This window comes from Rhinoderma darwinii, chromosome 2 (genome assembly GCF_050947455.1).
Source record: "Rhinoderma darwinii isolate aRhiDar2 chromosome 2, aRhiDar2.hap1, whole genome shotgun sequence".
In the NCBI taxonomy this organism is placed as follows: Eukaryota; Metazoa; Chordata; class Amphibia; order Anura; family Rhinodermatidae; genus Rhinoderma; species Rhinoderma darwinii.
This window is the reverse complement of record NC_134688.1, coordinates 328058224-328071046: the sequence shown is the minus strand read 5'-3', so window position 1 is coordinate 328071046 and position 12823 is coordinate 328058224. Positions and strand designations below refer to the sequence as shown.

General features: G+C 42.2%; 54 pseudogenes; all 54 read left to right on the top strand.

Moving 5' to 3' along the window:
- Positions 1 to 40: 40 nt before the first annotated feature.
- Positions 41 to 159, top strand: LOC142743812 (5S ribosomal RNA; annotated as a pseudogene).
- A 67-nt stretch (positions 160 to 226) lies between these two features.
- LOC142745201 (5S ribosomal RNA) lies at positions 227 to 345 on the top strand (annotated as a pseudogene).
- A 253-nt stretch (positions 346 to 598) lies between these two features.
- Positions 599 to 717, top strand: LOC142747042 (5S ribosomal RNA; annotated as a pseudogene).
- A 253-nt stretch (positions 718 to 970) lies between these two features.
- Positions 971 to 1089, top strand: LOC142744197 (5S ribosomal RNA; annotated as a pseudogene).
- A 67-nt stretch (positions 1090 to 1156) lies between these two features.
- Positions 1157 to 1275, top strand: LOC142746673 (5S ribosomal RNA; annotated as a pseudogene).
- Positions 1276 to 1342: 67 nt separating this feature from the next.
- LOC142744841 (5S ribosomal RNA) lies at positions 1343 to 1461 on the top strand (annotated as a pseudogene).
- Positions 1462 to 1528: 67 nt separating this feature from the next.
- Positions 1529 to 1647, top strand: LOC142745147 (5S ribosomal RNA; annotated as a pseudogene).
- Positions 1648 to 1714: 67 nt separating this feature from the next.
- LOC142747306 (5S ribosomal RNA) lies at positions 1715 to 1833 on the top strand (annotated as a pseudogene).
- Positions 1834 to 1900: 67 nt separating this feature from the next.
- LOC142745282 (5S ribosomal RNA) lies at positions 1901 to 2019 on the top strand (annotated as a pseudogene).
- Positions 2020 to 2458: 439 nt separating this feature from the next.
- LOC142744185 (5S ribosomal RNA) lies at positions 2459 to 2577 on the top strand (annotated as a pseudogene).
- A 439-nt stretch (positions 2578 to 3016) lies between these two features.
- Positions 3017 to 3135, top strand: LOC142744173 (5S ribosomal RNA; annotated as a pseudogene).
- A 67-nt stretch (positions 3136 to 3202) lies between these two features.
- Positions 3203 to 3321, top strand: LOC142746671 (5S ribosomal RNA; annotated as a pseudogene).
- Positions 3322 to 3388: 67 nt separating this feature from the next.
- On the top strand, positions 3389 to 3507 carry LOC142744840 (5S ribosomal RNA; annotated as a pseudogene).
- Positions 3508 to 3574: 67 nt separating this feature from the next.
- LOC142745146 (5S ribosomal RNA) lies at positions 3575 to 3693 on the top strand (annotated as a pseudogene).
- Positions 3694 to 3760: 67 nt separating this feature from the next.
- On the top strand, positions 3761 to 3879 carry LOC142746157 (5S ribosomal RNA; annotated as a pseudogene).
- Positions 3880 to 3946: 67 nt separating this feature from the next.
- On the top strand, positions 3947 to 4065 carry LOC142747304 (5S ribosomal RNA; annotated as a pseudogene).
- Positions 4066 to 4132: 67 nt separating this feature from the next.
- Positions 4133 to 4251, top strand: LOC142746253 (5S ribosomal RNA; annotated as a pseudogene).
- A 439-nt stretch (positions 4252 to 4690) lies between these two features.
- Positions 4691 to 4809, top strand: LOC142744162 (5S ribosomal RNA; annotated as a pseudogene).
- Positions 4810 to 4876: 67 nt separating this feature from the next.
- On the top strand, positions 4877 to 4995 carry LOC142746670 (5S ribosomal RNA; annotated as a pseudogene).
- Positions 4996 to 5062: 67 nt separating this feature from the next.
- Positions 5063 to 5181, top strand: LOC142744839 (5S ribosomal RNA; annotated as a pseudogene).
- A 67-nt stretch (positions 5182 to 5248) lies between these two features.
- Positions 5249 to 5367, top strand: LOC142743802 (5S ribosomal RNA; annotated as a pseudogene).
- A 67-nt stretch (positions 5368 to 5434) lies between these two features.
- Positions 5435 to 5553, top strand: LOC142745028 (5S ribosomal RNA; annotated as a pseudogene).
- A 66-nt stretch (positions 5554 to 5619) lies between these two features.
- On the top strand, positions 5620 to 5738 carry LOC142743800 (5S ribosomal RNA; annotated as a pseudogene).
- A 67-nt stretch (positions 5739 to 5805) lies between these two features.
- On the top strand, positions 5806 to 5924 carry LOC142745026 (5S ribosomal RNA; annotated as a pseudogene).
- Positions 5925 to 5991: 67 nt separating this feature from the next.
- On the top strand, positions 5992 to 6110 carry LOC142746746 (5S ribosomal RNA; annotated as a pseudogene).
- Positions 6111 to 6177: 67 nt separating this feature from the next.
- Positions 6178 to 6296, top strand: LOC142747041 (5S ribosomal RNA; annotated as a pseudogene).
- A 67-nt stretch (positions 6297 to 6363) lies between these two features.
- LOC142745340 (5S ribosomal RNA) lies at positions 6364 to 6482 on the top strand (annotated as a pseudogene).
- A 67-nt stretch (positions 6483 to 6549) lies between these two features.
- LOC142747302 (5S ribosomal RNA) lies at positions 6550 to 6668 on the top strand (annotated as a pseudogene).
- A 67-nt stretch (positions 6669 to 6735) lies between these two features.
- LOC142744890 (5S ribosomal RNA) lies at positions 6736 to 6854 on the top strand (annotated as a pseudogene).
- Positions 6855 to 7107: 253 nt separating this feature from the next.
- Positions 7108 to 7226, top strand: LOC142745288 (5S ribosomal RNA; annotated as a pseudogene).
- Positions 7227 to 7293: 67 nt separating this feature from the next.
- On the top strand, positions 7294 to 7412 carry LOC142747040 (5S ribosomal RNA; annotated as a pseudogene).
- A 253-nt stretch (positions 7413 to 7665) lies between these two features.
- LOC142744150 (5S ribosomal RNA) lies at positions 7666 to 7784 on the top strand (annotated as a pseudogene).
- A 67-nt stretch (positions 7785 to 7851) lies between these two features.
- Positions 7852 to 7970, top strand: LOC142746669 (5S ribosomal RNA; annotated as a pseudogene).
- Positions 7971 to 8037: 67 nt separating this feature from the next.
- LOC142744838 (5S ribosomal RNA) lies at positions 8038 to 8156 on the top strand (annotated as a pseudogene).
- Positions 8157 to 8223: 67 nt separating this feature from the next.
- LOC142743799 (5S ribosomal RNA) lies at positions 8224 to 8342 on the top strand (annotated as a pseudogene).
- Positions 8343 to 8409: 67 nt separating this feature from the next.
- LOC142745025 (5S ribosomal RNA) lies at positions 8410 to 8528 on the top strand (annotated as a pseudogene).
- A 67-nt stretch (positions 8529 to 8595) lies between these two features.
- LOC142747301 (5S ribosomal RNA) lies at positions 8596 to 8714 on the top strand (annotated as a pseudogene).
- Positions 8715 to 8781: 67 nt separating this feature from the next.
- On the top strand, positions 8782 to 8900 carry LOC142745682 (5S ribosomal RNA; annotated as a pseudogene).
- A 439-nt stretch (positions 8901 to 9339) lies between these two features.
- On the top strand, positions 9340 to 9458 carry LOC142744138 (5S ribosomal RNA; annotated as a pseudogene).
- A 253-nt stretch (positions 9459 to 9711) lies between these two features.
- LOC142744834 (5S ribosomal RNA) lies at positions 9712 to 9830 on the top strand (annotated as a pseudogene).
- Positions 9831 to 9897: 67 nt separating this feature from the next.
- LOC142743798 (5S ribosomal RNA) lies at positions 9898 to 10016 on the top strand (annotated as a pseudogene).
- Positions 10017 to 10083: 67 nt separating this feature from the next.
- Positions 10084 to 10202, top strand: LOC142745032 (5S ribosomal RNA; annotated as a pseudogene).
- Positions 10203 to 10269: 67 nt separating this feature from the next.
- On the top strand, positions 10270 to 10388 carry LOC142747300 (5S ribosomal RNA; annotated as a pseudogene).
- Positions 10389 to 10454: 66 nt separating this feature from the next.
- On the top strand, positions 10455 to 10573 carry LOC142745681 (5S ribosomal RNA; annotated as a pseudogene).
- A 67-nt stretch (positions 10574 to 10640) lies between these two features.
- LOC142747039 (5S ribosomal RNA) lies at positions 10641 to 10759 on the top strand (annotated as a pseudogene).
- A 67-nt stretch (positions 10760 to 10826) lies between these two features.
- Positions 10827 to 10945, top strand: LOC142746830 (5S ribosomal RNA; annotated as a pseudogene).
- Positions 10946 to 11012: 67 nt separating this feature from the next.
- Positions 11013 to 11131, top strand: LOC142744371 (5S ribosomal RNA; annotated as a pseudogene).
- A 67-nt stretch (positions 11132 to 11198) lies between these two features.
- Positions 11199 to 11317, top strand: LOC142746467 (5S ribosomal RNA; annotated as a pseudogene).
- A 67-nt stretch (positions 11318 to 11384) lies between these two features.
- Positions 11385 to 11503, top strand: LOC142744491 (5S ribosomal RNA; annotated as a pseudogene).
- Positions 11504 to 11570: 67 nt separating this feature from the next.
- On the top strand, positions 11571 to 11689 carry LOC142745505 (5S ribosomal RNA; annotated as a pseudogene).
- A 253-nt stretch (positions 11690 to 11942) lies between these two features.
- LOC142743759 (5S ribosomal RNA) lies at positions 11943 to 12061 on the top strand (annotated as a pseudogene).
- Positions 12062 to 12128: 67 nt separating this feature from the next.
- Positions 12129 to 12247, top strand: LOC142744646 (5S ribosomal RNA; annotated as a pseudogene).
- A 67-nt stretch (positions 12248 to 12314) lies between these two features.
- Positions 12315 to 12433, top strand: LOC142745459 (5S ribosomal RNA; annotated as a pseudogene).
- A 67-nt stretch (positions 12434 to 12500) lies between these two features.
- Positions 12501 to 12619, top strand: LOC142744716 (5S ribosomal RNA; annotated as a pseudogene).
- Positions 12620 to 12823: the final 204 nt, after the last annotated feature.

Below are 12823 nucleotides of genomic sequence, written 5' to 3'. Positions count from 1 at the left end.
CACAATCGATTAAAAAGGACTATGGATTAAAGCATTTAATGTCAATGGCCATTCTAAGCTGAATGTGCCTGCTCTCGTCAGATCGCAGAAGTTACACAGCTTAAGGCCTCGCTAGTACCAGTGTGGGAGACTGTCTGGGAATCCGTGGTGCGGTTGACATTTTATTATGTCGTTTAGATTTTGTTTCACAATAGATTAAATAGGACTATGGATTAAGGCTTTTAATGTAAATGGCCATTCTAAGCTGTATGTGCCTGCTCTCGTCAGATCGCAGAAGTTACACAGCTTAAGGCCTCGCTAGTACCAGTGTGGGAGACTGTCTGGGAATCCGTGGTGCGGTTGACTTTTTATTATGTCGTTTAGATTTTGTTTCACAATCGATTAAAAAGGACTATGGATTAAAGCATTTAATGTCAATGGCCATTCTAAGCTGAACGTGCCTGCTCTCGTTAGATCGCAGAAGTTACACAGCTTAACGCCTCGCTAGTACCAGTGTGGGAGACTGTCTGGGAATCCGTAGTGCGGTTGACTTTTTATTATGTCGTTTAGATTTTCTTTCACAATCGATTAAAAAGGACTATGGATTAAAGCATTTAATGTCAATGGCCATTCTAAGCTGAATGTCCCTGCTCTCGTCAGATCGCAGAAGTTACACAGCTTAATGCCTCGCTAGTACCAGTGTGGGAGACTGTCTGGGAATCCGTGGTGCGGTTGAATTTTTATTATGTCGTTTAGATTTTGTTTCACAATCGATTAAAAAGGACTATGGATTAAAGCATTTAATGTCAATGGCCATTCTAAGCTGAATGTCCCTGCTCTCGTCAGATCGCAGAAGTTACACAGCTTAAGGCATCGCTAGCACCAGTGTTGGAGACTGTCTGGGAATCCGTGGTGCGGTTGACTTTTTATTATGTCGTTTAGATTTTGTTTCACAATCGATTAAAAAGGACTATGGATTAAAGCATTTAATGTCAATGGCCATTCTAAGCTGAATGTGCCTGCTCTCGTCAGATCGCAGAAGTTACACAGCTTAAGGCCTCGCTAGTACCAGTGTGGGAGACTGCCTGGGAATCCGTGGTGCGGTTGACTTTTTATTATGTCGTTTAGATTTTGTTTCACAATCGATTAAAAAGGACTATGGATTAAAGCATTTAATGTCAATGGCCATTCTAAGCTGAATGTGCCTGCTCTCGTTAGATCGCAGAAGTTACCCAGCTTAACGCCTCGCTAGTACCAGTGTGGGAGACTGTCTGGGAATCCGTGGTGCGGTTGACTTTTTATTATGTCGTTTAGATTTTGTTTCACAATAGATTAAATAGGACTATGGATTAAAGCATTTAACGTCAATGGCCATTCTAAGCTGAATGTGCCTGCTCTCGTCAGATCGCAGAAGTTACACAGCTTAAGGCCTCGCTAGTACCAGTGTGGGAGACTGTCTGGGAATCCGTGGTGCGGTTGAATTTTTATTATGTCGTTTAGATTTTGTTTCACAATCGATTAAAAAGGACTATGGATTAAAGCATTTAATGTCAATGGCCATTCTAAGCTGAATGTGCCTGCTCTCGTCAGATTGCAGAAGTTACACAGCTTAAGGCCCCGCTAGTACCAGTGTGGGAGACTGTCTGGGAATCCGTGGTGCGGTTGACTTTTTATTATGTCGTTTAGATTTTGTTTCACAGTCGATTAAAAAGGACTATGGATTAAAGTATTTAATGTCAATGGCCATTCTAAGCTGAATGTGCCTGCTCTCGTCAGATCGCAGAAGTTACACAGCTTAAGGCCTCGCTAGTACCAGTGTGGGAGACTGTCTGGGAATCCGTGGTGCGGTTGACTTTTTATTATGTCGTTTAGATTTTGTTTCACAATAGATTAAATAGGACTATGGATTAAGGCTTTTAATGTCAATGGCCATTCTAAGCTGAATGTGCCTGCTCTCGTCAGATCGCAGAAGTTACACAGCTTAGGGCCTCGCTAGTACCAGTGTGGGAGACTGTCTGGGAATCCGTGGTGCGGTTGAATTTTTATTATGTCGTTTAGATTTTGTTTCACAATCGATTAAAAAGGACTATGGATTAAAGCATTTAATGTCAATGGCCATTCTAAGCTGAATGTCCCTGCTCTCGTCAGATCGCAGAAGTTACACAGCTTAATGTCTCGCTAGTACCAGTGTGGGAGACTGTCTGGGAATCCGTGGTGCGGTTGAATTTTTATTATGTCGTTTAGATTTTGTTTCACAATCGATTAAAAAGGACTATGGATTAAAGCATTTAATGTCAATGGCCATTCTAAGCTGAATGTCCCTGCTCTCGTCAGATCGCAGAAGTTACACAGCTTAAGGCATCGCTAGCACCAGTGTTGGAGACTGTCTGGGAATCCGTGGTGCGGTTGACTTTTTATTATGTCGTTTAGATTTTGTTTCACAATCGATTAAAAAGGACTATGGATTAAAGCATTTAATGTCAATGGCCATTCTAAGCTGAATGTGCCTGCTCTCGTCAGATCGCAGAAGTTACACAGCTTAAGGCCTCGCTAGTACCAGTGTGGGAGACTGCCTGGGAATCCGTGGTGCGGTTGACTTTTTATTATGTCGTTTAGATTTTGTTTCACAATCGATTAAAAAGGACTATGGATTAAAGCATTTAATGTCAATGGCCATTCTAAGCTGAATGTGCCTGCTCTCGTTAGATCGCAGAAGTTACCCAGCTTAACGCCTCGCTAGTACCAGTGTGGGAGACTGTCTGGGAATCCGTGGTGCGGTTGAATTTTTATTATGTCGTTTAGATTTTGTTTCACAATCGATTAAAAAGGACTATGGATTAAAGCATTTAATGTCAATGGCCATTCTAAGCTGAATGTCCCTGCTCTCGTCAGATCGCAGAAGTTACACAGCTTAAGGCATCGCTAGCACCAGTGTTGGAGACTGTCTGGGAATCCGTGGTGCGGTTGACTTTTTATTATGTCGTTTAGATTTTGTTTCACAATCGATTAAAAAGGACTATGGATTAAAGCATTTAATGTCAATGGCCATTCTAAGCTGAATGTGCCTGCTCTCGTCAGATCGCAGAAGTTACACAGCTTAAGGCCTCGCTAGTACCAGTGTGGGAGACTGCCTGGGAATCCGTGGTGCGGTTGACTTTTTATTATGTCGTTTAGATTTTGTTTCACAATCGATTAAAAAGGACTATGGATTAAAGCATTTAATGTCAATGGCCATTCTAAGCTGAATGTGCCTGCTCTCGTTAGATCGCAGAAGTTACCCAGCTTAACGCCTCGCTAGTACCAGTGTGGGAGACTGTCTGGGAATCCGTGGTGCGGTTGACTTTTTATTATGTCGTTTAGATTTTGTTTCACAATAGATTAAATAGGACTATGGATTAAAGCATTTAACGTCAATGGCCATTCTAAGCTGAATGTGCCTGCTCTCGTCAGATCGCAGAAGTTACACAGCTTAAGGCCTCGCTAGTACCAGTGTGGGAGACTGTCTGGGAATCCGTGGTGCGGTTGAATTTTTATTATGTCGTTTAGATTTTGTTTCACAATCGATTAAAAAGGACTATGGATTAAAGCATTTAATGTCAATGGCCATTCTAAGCTGAATGTGCCTGCTCTCGTCAGATTGCAGAAGTTACACAGCTTAAGGCCCCGCTAGTACCAGTGTGGGAGACTGTCTGGGAATCCGTGGTGCGGTTGACTTTTTATTATGTCGTTTAGATTTTGTTTCACAATCGATTAAAAAGGACTATGGATTAAAGCATTTAATGTAAATGGCCATTCTAAGCTGAATGTGCCTGCCCTCGTCAGATCGCAGAAGTTACACAGCTTAAGGCCTCGCTAGTACCAGTGTGGGAGACTGTCTGGGAATCCGTGGTGCGGTTGACTTTTTATTATGTCGTTTAGATTTTGTTTCACAGTCGATTAAAAAGGACTATGGATTAAAGTATTTAATGTCAATGGCCATTCTAAGCTGAATGTGCCTGCTCTCGTCAGATCGCAGAAGTTACACAGCTTAAGGCCTCGCTAGTACCAGTGTGGGAGACTGTCTGGGAATCCGTGGTGCGGTTGACTTTTTATTATGTCGTTTAGATTTTGTTTCACAATAGATTAAATAGGACTATGGATTAAGGCTTTTAATGTCAATGGCCATTCTAAGCTGTATGTGCCTGCTCTCGTCAGATCGCAGAAGTTACACAGCTTAGGGCCTCGCTAGTACCAGTGTGGGAGACTGTCTGGGAATCCGTGGTGCGGTAGAATTTTTATTATGTCGTTTAGATTTTGTTTCACAATCGATTAAAAAGGACTATGGATTAAAGCATTTAATGTCAATGGCCATTCTAAGCTGAATGTCCCTGCTCTCGTCAGATCGCAGAAGTTACACAGCTTAATGTCTCGCTAGTACCAGTGTGGGAGACTGTCTGGGAATCCGTGGTGCGGTTGAATTTTTATTATGTCGTTTAGATTTTGTTTCACAATCGATTAAAAAGGACTATGGATTAAAGCATTTAATGTCAATGGCCATTCTAAGCTGAATGTCCCTGCTCTCGTCAGATCGCAGAAGTTACACAGCTTAAGGCATCGCTAGCACCAGTGTTGGAGACTGTCTGGGAATCCGTGGTGCGGTTGACTTTTTATTATGTCGTTTAGATTTTGTTTCACAATCGATTAAAAAGGACTATGGATTAAAGCATTTAATGTCAATGGCCATTCTAAGCTGAATGTGCCTGCTCTCGTCAGATCGCAGAAGTTACACAGCTTAAGGCCTCGCTAGTACCAGTGTGGGAGACTGCCTGGGAATCCGTGGTGCGGTTGACTTTTTATTATGTCGTTTAGATTTTGTTTCACAATCGATTAAAAAGGACTATGGATTAAAGCATTTAATGTCAATGGCCATTCTAAGCTGAATGTGCCTGCTCTCGTTAGATCGCAGAAGTTACCCAGCTTAACGCCTCGCTAGTACCAGTGTGGGAGACTGTCTGGGAATCCGTGGTGCGGTTGACTTTTTATTATGTCGTTTAGATTTTGTTTCACAATAGATTAAATAGGACTATGGATTAAAGCATTTAACGTCAATGGCCATTCTAAGCTGAATGTGCCTGCTCTCGTCAGATCGCAGAAGTTACACAGCTTAAGGCCTCGCTAGTACCAGTGTGGGAGACTGTCTGGGAATCCGTGGTGCGGTTGAATTTTTATTATGTCGTTTAGATTTTGTTTCACAATCGATTAAAAAGGACTATGGATTAAAGCATTTAATGTCAATGGCCATTCTAAGCTGAATGTGCCTGCTCTCGTCAGATCGCAGAAGTTACACAGCTTAAGGCCCCGCTAGTACCAGTGTGGGAGACTGTCTGGGAATCCGTGGTGCGGTTGACTTTTTATTATGTCGTTTAGATTTTGTTTCACAATCGATTAAAAAGGACTATGGATTAAAGCATTTAATGTCAATGGCCATTCTAAGCTGAATGTGCCTGCCCTCGTCAGATCGCAGAAGTTACACAGCTTAAGGCCTCGCTAGTACCAGTGTGGGAGACTGTCTGGGAATCCGTGGTGCGGTTGACTTTTTATTATGTCGTTTGATTTTGTTTCACAGTCGATTAAAAAGGACTATGGATTAAAGCATTTAATGTCAATGGCCATTCTAAGCTGAATGTGCCTGCTCTCGTCAGATCGCAGAAGTTACACAGCTTAAGGCCCCGCTAGTACCAGTGTGGGAGACTGTCTGGGAATCCGTGGTGCGGTTGACTTTTTATTATGTCGTTTAGATTTTGTTTCACAATCGATTAAAAAGGACTATGGATTAAAGCATTTAATGTCAATGGCCATTCTAAGCTGAATGTGCCTGCCCTCGTCAGATCGCAGAAGTTACACAGCTTAAGGCCTCGCTAGTACCAGTGTGGGAGACTGTCTGGGAATCCGTGGTGCGGTTGACTTTTTATTATGTCGTTTAGATTTTGTTTCACAGTCGATTAAAAAGGACTATGGATTAAAGCATTTAATGTCAATGGCCATTCTAAGCTGAATGTCCCTGCTCTCGTCAGAACGCAGAAGTTACACAGCTTAAGTCCTCGCTAGTACCAGTGTGGGAAACTGTCTGGGAATCCGTGGTGCGGTTGAATTTTTATTAAGTCGTTTAGATTTTGTTTCACAATCGATTAAAAAGGACTATGGATTAAAGCATTTAATGTCAATGGCCATTCTAAGCTGAATGTCCCTGCTCTCGTCAGATCGCAGAAGTTACACAGCTTAATGCCTCGCTAGTACCAGTGTGGGAGACTGTCTGGGAATCCGTGGTGCGGTTGAATTTTTATTATGTCGTTTAGATTTTGTTTCACAATCGATTAAAAAGGACTATGGATTAAAGCATTTAATGTCAATGGCCATTCTAAGCTGAATGTCCCTGCTCTCGTCAGATCGCAGAAGTTACACAGCTTAAGGCCTCGCTAGTACCAGTGTGGGAGACTGTCTGGGAATCCGTGGTGCGGTTGAATTTTTATTATGTCGTTTAGATTTTGTTTCACAATCGATTAAAAAGGACTATGGATTAAAGCATTTAATGTCAATGGCCATTCTAAGCTGAATGTGCCTGCTCTCGTCAGATCGCAGAAGTTACACAGCTTAAGGCCTCGCTAGTACCAGTGTGGGAGACTGTCTGGGAATCCGTGGTGCGGTTGACTTTTTATTATGTCGTTTAGATTTTGTTTCACAATAGATTAAATAGGACTATGGATTAAGGCTTTTAATGTAAATGGCCATTCTAAGCTGTATGTGCCTGCTCTCGTCAGATCGCAGAAGTTACACAGCTTAAGGCCTCGCTAGTACCAGTGTGGGAGACTGTCTGGGAATACGTGGTGCGGTTGACTTTTTATTATGTCGTTTAGATTTTGTTTCACAATCGATTAAAAAGGACTATGGATTAAAGCATTTAATGTCAATGGCCATTCTAAGCTGAACGTGCCTGCTCTCGTTAGATCGCAGAAGTTACACAGCTTAACGCCTCGCTAGTACCAGTGTGGGAGACTGTCTGGGAATCCGTAGTGCGGTTGACTTTTTATTATGTCGTTTAGATTTTGTTTCACAATAGATTAAATAGGACTATGGATTAAAGCATTTAATGTCAATGGCCATTCTAAGCTGAATGTCCCTGCTCTCGTCAGATTGCAGAAGTTACACAGCTTAAGGCCTCGCTAGTACCAGTGTGGGAGACTGTCTGGGAATCCGTGGTGCGGTTGACTTTGTATTATGTAGTTTAGATTTTCTTTCACAATCGATTAAAAAGGACTATGGATTAAAGCATTTAATGTCAATGGCCATTCTAAGCTGAATGTCCCTGCTCTCGTCAGATCGCAGAAGTTACACAGCTTAATGCCTCGCTAGTACCAGTGTGGGAGACTGTCTGGGAATCCGTGGTGCGGTTGAATTTTTATTATGTCGTTTAGATTTTGTTTCACAATCGATTAAAAAGGACTATGGATTAAAGCATTTAATGTCAATGGCCATTCTAAGCTGAATGTCCCTGCTCTCGTCAGATCGCAGAAGTTACACAGCTTAAGGCATCGCTAGCACCAGTGTTGGAGACTGTCTGGGAATCCGTGGTGCGGTTGACTTTTTATTATGTCGTTTAGATTTTGTTTCACAATCGATTAAAAAGGACTATGGATTAAAGCATTTAATGTCAATGGCCATTCTAAGCTGAATGTGCCTGCTCTCGTCAGATCGCAGAAGTTACACAGCTTAAGGCCTCGCTAGTACCAGTGTGGGAGACTGCCTGGGAATCCGTGGTGCGGTTGACTTTTTATTATGTCGTTTAGATTTTGTTTCACAATCGATTAAAAAGGACTATGGATTAAAGCATTTAATGTCAATGGCCATTCTAAGCTGAATGTGCCTGCTCTCGTTAGATCGCAGAAGTTACCCAGCTTAACGCCTCGCTAGTACCAGTGTGGGAGACTGTCTGGGAATCCGTGGTGCGGTTGACTTTTTATTATGTCGTTTAGATTTTGTTTCACAATAGATTAAATAGGACTATGGATTAAAGCATTTAACGTCAATGGCCATTCTAAGCTGAATGTGCCTGCTCTCGTCAGATCGCAGAAGTTACACAGCTTAAGGCCTCGCTAGTACCAGTGTGGGAGACTGTCTGGGAATCCGTGGTGCGGTTGAATTTTTATTATGTCGTTTAGATTTTGTTTCACAATCGATTAAAAAGGACTATGGATTAAAGCATTTAATGTCAATGGCCATTCTAAGCTGAATGTGCCTGCTCTCGTCAGATCGCAGAAGTTACACAGCTTAAGGCCCCGCTAGTACCAGTGTGGGAGACTGTCTGGGAATCCGTGGTGCGGTTGACTTTTTATTATGTCGTTTAGATTTTGTTTCACAATCGATTAAAAAGGACTATGGATTAAAGCATTTAATGTCAATGGCCATTCTAAGCTGAATGTGCCTGCCCTCGTCAGATCGCAGAAGTTACACAGCTTAAGGCCTCGCTAGTACCAGTGTGGGAGACTGTCTGGGAATCCGTGGTGCGGTTGACTTTTTATTATGTCGTTTAGATTTTGTTTCACAGTCGATTAAAAAGGACTATGGATTAAAGCATTTAATGTCAATGGCCATTCTAAGCTGAATGTGCCTGCTCTCGTCAGATCGCAGAAGTTACACAGCTTAAGGCCTCGCTAGTACCAGTGTGGGAGACTGTCTGGGAATCCGTGGTGCGGTTGACTTTTTATTATGTCGTTTAGATTTTGTTTCACAATAGATTAAATAGGACTATGGATTAAGGCTTTTAATGTCAATGGCCATTCTAAGCTGTATGTGCCTGCTCTCGTCAGATCGCAGAAGTTACACAGCTTAGGGCCTCGCTAGTACCAGTGTGGGAGACTGTCTGGGAATCCGTGGTGCGGTTGAATTTTTATTATGTCGTTTAGATTTTGTTTCACAATCGATTAAAAAGGACTATGGATTAAAGCATTTAATGTCAATGGCCATTCTAAGCTGAATGTCCCTGCTCTCGTCAGATCGCAGAAGTTACACAGCTTAATGTCTCGCTAGTACCAGTGTGGGAGACTGTCTGGGAATCCGTGGTGCGGTTGAATTTTTATTATGTCGTTTAGATTTTGTTTCACAATCGATTAAAAAGGACTATGGATTAAAGCATTTAATGTCAATGGCCATTCTAAGCTGAATGTCCCTGCTCTCGTCAGATCGCAGAAGTTACACAGCTTAAGGCATCGCTAGCACCAGTGTTGGAGACTGTCTGGGAATCCGTGGTGCGGTTGACTTTTTATTATGTCGTTTAGATTTTGTTTCACAATCGATTAAAAAGGACTATGGATTAAAGCATTTAATGTCAATGGCCATTCTAAGCTGAATGTGCCTGCTCTCGTCAGATCGCAGAAGTTACACAGCTTAAGGCCTCGCTAGTACCAGTGTGGGAGACTGCCTGGGAATCCGTGGTGCGGTTGACTTTTTATTATGTCGTTTAGATTTTGTTTCACAATCGATTAAAAAGGACTATGGATTAAAGCATTTAATGTCAATGGCCATTCTAAGGTGAATGTGCCTGCTCTCGTTAGATCGCAGGAGTTACCCAGCTTAACGCCTCGCTAGTACCTGTGTGGGAGACTGTCTGGGAATCCGTGGTGCGGTTGACTTTTTATTATGTCGTTTAGATTTTGTTTCACAATAGATTAAATAGGACTATGGATTAAAGCATTTAACGTCAATGGCCATTCTAAGCTGAATGTGCCTGCTCTCGTCAGATCGCAGAAGTTACACAGCTTAAGGCCTCGCTAGTACCAGTGTGGGAGACTGTCTGGGAATCCGTGGTGCGGTTGAATTTTTATTATGTCGTTTAGATTTTGTTTCACAATCGATTAAAAAGGACTATGGATTAAAGCATTTAATGTCAATGGCCATTCTAAGCTGAATGTGCCTGCTCTCGTCAGATCGCAGAAGTTACACAGCTTAAGGCCCCGCTAGTACCAGTGTGGGAGACTGTCTGGGAATCCGTGGTGCGGTTGACTTTTTATTATGTCGTTTAGATTTTGTTTCACAATCGATTAAAAAGGACTATGGATTAAAGCATTTAATGTCAATGGCCATTCTAAGCTGAATGTGCCTGCCCTCGTCAGATCGCAGAAGTTACACAGCTTAAGGCCTCGCTAGTACCAGCGTGGGAGACTGTCTGGGAATCCGTGGTGCGGTTGACTTTTTATTATGTCGTTTAGATTTTGTTTCACAGTCGATTAAAAAGGACTATGGATTAAAGCATTTAATGTCAATGGCCATTCTAAGCTGAATGTGCCTGCTCTCGTCAGATCGCAGAAGTTACACAGCTTAAGGCCTCGCTAGTACCAGTGTGGGAGACTGTCTGGGAATCCGTGGTGCGGTTGACTTTTTATTATGTCGTTTAGATTTTGTTTCACAATAGATTAAATAGGACTATGGATTAAGGCTTTAATGTCAATGGCCATTCTAAGCTGTATGTGCCTGCTCTCGTCAGATCGCAGAAGTTACACAGCTTAGGGCCTCGCTAGTACCAGTGTGGGAGACTGTCTGGGAATCCGTGGTGCGGTTGAATTTTTATTATGTCGTTTAGATTTTGTTTCACAATCGATTAAAAAGGACTATGGATTAAAGCATTTAATGTCAATGGCCATTCTAAGCTGAATGTCCCTGCTCTCGTCAGATCGCAGAAGTTACACAGCTTAATGCCTCGCTAGTACCAGTGTGGGAGACTGTCTGGGAATCCGTGGTGCGGTTGAATTTTTATTATGTCGTTTAGATTTTGTTTCACAATCGATTAAAAAGGACTATGGATTAAAGCATTTAATGTCAATGGCCATTCTAAGCTGAATGTCCCTGCTCTCGTCAGATCGCAGAAGTTACACAGCTTAAGGCCTCGCTAGCACCAGTGTTGGAGACTGTCTGGGAATCCGTGGTGCGGTTGACTTTTTATTATGTCGTTTAGATTTTGTTTCACAATCGATTAAAAAGGACTATGGATTAAAGCATTTAATGTCAATGGCCATTCTAAGCTGAATGTGCCTGCTCTCGTCAGATCGCAGAAGTTACACAGCTTAAGGCCTCTCTAGTACCAGTGTGGGAGACTGTCTGGGAATCCGTGGTGCGGTTGACTTTTTATTATGTCGTTTAGATTTTGTTTCACAATCGATTAAAAAGGACTATGGATTAAAGCATTTAATGTCAATGGCCATTCTAAGCTGAATGTGCCTGCTCTCGTTAGATCGCAGAAGTTACCCAGCTTAACGCCTCGCTAGTACCAGTGTGGGAGACTGTCTGGGAATACGTGGTGCGGTTGACTTTTTATTATGTCGTTTAGATTTTGTTTCACAATAGATTAAATAGGACTATGGATTAAAGCATTTAACGTCAATGGCCATTCTAAGCTGAATGTGCCTGCTCTCGTCAGATCGCAGAAGTTACACAGCTTAAGGCCTCGCTAGTACTAGTGTGGGAGACTGTCTGGGAATCCGTGGTGCGGTTGAATTTTTATTATGTCGTTTAGATTTTGTTTCACAATCGATTAAAAAGGACTATGGATTAAAGCATTTAATGTCAATGGCCATTCCAAGCTGAATGTGCCTGCTCTCGTCAGATCGCAGAAGTTACACAGCTTAAGGCCTCGCTAGTACCAGTGTGGGAGACTGTCTGGGAAGCCGTGGTGCGGTTGCCTTTTTATTATGTCGTTTAGATTTTGTTTCACAATCGATTAAAAAGGACTATGGATTAAAGCATTTAATGTCAATGGCCATTCTAAGCTGAATGTGCCTGCCCTCGTCAGATCGTAGAAGTTACACAGCTTAAGGCCTCGCTGGTACCAGTGTGGGAGACTTTCTGGGAATCCGTGGTGCGGTTGAATTTTTATTATGTCGTTTAGATTTTGTTTCACAATCGATTAAAAAGGACTATGGATTAAAGCATTTAATGTCAATTGCCATTCTAAGCTGAATGTGCCTGCTCTCGTCAGATCGCAGAAGTTACACAGCTTAAGGCTTCGCTAGTACCATTGTGGGAGACTGTCTGGGAATCCGTGGTGCAGTTGACTTTTTATTATGTCGTTTAGAGTTTGTTTCACAATAGATTAAATAGGACTATGGATTAAAGCATTCAACGTCAATGGCTATTCTAGGCTGAATGTGCCTGCTCTCGTCAGATCGCAGAAGTTACACAGCTTAAGGCCTCGCTAGTACCAGTGTGGGAGACTGTCTGGGAATCCGTGGTGCGGTTGACTTTTTATTATGTCGTTTAGATTTTGTTTCACAATAGATTAAATAGGACTATGGATTAAAACATTTAACGTCAATGGCCATTCTAAGCTGAATGTGCCTGCTCTCGTCAGATCGCAGAAGTTACACAGCGTAAGGCCTCACTAGTACCAGTGTGGGAGACTGTCTGGGAATCCGTGGTGCGGTTGACTTTTTATTATGTAGTTTAGATTTTGTTTCACAATCGATTAAAAACGACTATGGATTAAAGCAGTTATTGTCAATGGCCATTCTAAGCTGAATGTGCCTGCTCTCATCTGATCGCAGAAGTTACACAGCTTAAGGCCTCGCTAGTACCAGTGTGGGAGACTGTCTGGGAATCCATGGTGCAGTTGACTTTTTATTATGTCGTTTAGAATTTGTTTCACAATCGATTAAATATAATAATAAACTAAAGCTTTAAAAGTTAATGGCTATTCTTAGGTGAAATGTGCCTTTTCTCGTCAAATCGCAGATCAATAACACTTTAACACCTCGCTAGTACCAGTGTGGGAGACTTTCTGGGCTTCCGTGGTGCTGTTGACTTTTTATTATGTCGTTTA